Raw genomic sequence first — 497 nt, forward strand, 5'->3', positions numbered from 1 at the left:
GGTGATCACTTTACATTAAGGTTCACTTTCAAAGGTTATTAACGTTTGTAATTCATTAATAAATGGTTCACAGCAACTATAATACCCAGGGCTCGCAAAATCGCTAGCCCGACGTCCCGGCGCTATTGTGTTTTCCAGTCGGGCTACCTTAAATACAGATCTCCCGCGGGTCCTTAACTCCTAAAGTGAGTTGTATCAAACTTAAGGCCATAAAAAGTTTTAAATACGTTAAATGGTATGAGAAATGTCTTAATTATAATTTCAAGAGGTCTTACAGTTGGGGACGGAAAGACAAGAGTCGCGATACGGCTGGATTAAACTTCAAAAGGCAATGATGTCATTGAATAAATATGAGCGATGCACGTGTCAAGTCGAAACGCTGTGAGAATGTCTTTATTTGAATGTATCTGAAAGGAACCGACTGTCCTCAGAAACGTGTCGCTGGCATTTTAATTTAATTTGACCTATAATTCCTGATAAAGCAGCGTTTATGAGCG

This window comes from Sinocyclocheilus rhinocerous, unplaced genomic scaffold, assembly GCF_001515625.1.
Source record: "Sinocyclocheilus rhinocerous isolate Xijiao unplaced genomic scaffold, SAMN03320098_v1.1 scaffold359, whole genome shotgun sequence".
Taxonomy (NCBI): domain Eukaryota; kingdom Metazoa; phylum Chordata; class Actinopteri; order Cypriniformes; family Cyprinidae; genus Sinocyclocheilus; species Sinocyclocheilus rhinocerous.